The sequence below is a fragment of the Miscanthus floridulus genome, chromosome 1, assembly GCF_019320115.1.
Source record: "Miscanthus floridulus cultivar M001 chromosome 1, ASM1932011v1, whole genome shotgun sequence".
NCBI classification, from domain to species: Eukaryota; Viridiplantae; Streptophyta; class Magnoliopsida; order Poales; family Poaceae; genus Miscanthus; species Miscanthus floridulus.
This window is the reverse complement of record NC_089580.1, coordinates 196,817,676-196,818,959: the sequence shown is the minus strand read 5'-3', so window position 1 is coordinate 196,818,959 and position 1,284 is coordinate 196,817,676.

Here is a 1,284-nt window from a genome sequence, read left to right as displayed (position 1 = left end):
GACTTTTCCCCTACGTAGCAAAGCTGATGTATTTGCCTGCATATTGTCTTTCCACGCATATGTATCTACTCAATTTCAGCTTCCCACTCTCTCCTTCCAAACTGACAACGGAAAAGAATTCGATAATCAAGCATTACGTGCTCACTTTGCTACTCACGGCATAGTGTTTCGTTTGTCCTGTCCCTACACTTCATCCCAGAATGGCACTGCAGAGCGCATCATCCGCACTCTAAACGACTACGTTCGCGGTCTGCTCCTGCATGCCGGCATGCCTCCCTCTTTCTGGGCTGAAGCCTTATCCACAGCAACGCATCTTCTTAATCGGCGTCCGTGCCAAGCTACTGGTCCCTCCACGCCATTCCAGCGTTTGCTCGGCGCCCCACCTAGCTATGACCACCTCAGAGTCTTCAGCTGTCTCTGCTTTCCTAATCAGGTAGCCACCATGCCTCATAAGCTTGCTCCCCGTTCCACTGCTTGCGTGCTGCTGGGGTATCCCACTGACCACCGCGGTTATCATTGCTTCGATCTCGATACACGAAGAGTGATCACTTCCCGTCATGTTACATTCGACAAGAATTCCTTCCCTTTCCGCTCGGCTCCGTGCAATGGCGTTTCTAACGGAACTGTTGTCTGTCCGACAACAGACACCGTAGTTATTCAGGAACTGGCACCGACGCCTGCCCTAGCCTCCGCACATATGGTTCCCACGCCAGAGTCTCCCCCGCTCGCGGCACCCTCTTCAGCCCATCCCACGTCGTCAGCATCTTCTTCATCCCCAACTGCTGCTGAGCCGCCGCCTGCGCCTGCACATTCGATGATCACTCGCGCTCGGGCTGGCATCGTCAAACCCAACCCACGCTATGCGCTCGCCACCACCACATCTCCACCTTCCACTAGCGCCTCCATATCCCCTCTGCCAACCTCGGTGCGCGCCGCGCTTCGAGATCCTAACTGGCACGGCGCCATGGAACAGGAGTACCGCGCTCTTCAGGCAAACCGCACATGGCGTTTGGTTGCGCATCCACCTGGTGCCCATATCATCTCTGGCAAATGGGTATTTCGCCACAAGCTCAATCCGGATGGATCCCTCAAGCGCTATAAAGCCCGGTGGGTGGTCCGTGGGTTCACGCAGCGCGCGGGCATTGACTTCGGCGAAACCTTCATGCCGGTGGTCAAGCCTGCCACAATCCGCACAGTGCTCACCATTGCCGCCTCTCGTCGCTGGTCCACATGACAGCTCGATGTGTCCAACGCGTTCCTTCACGGCAACCTGCAGGAACACGT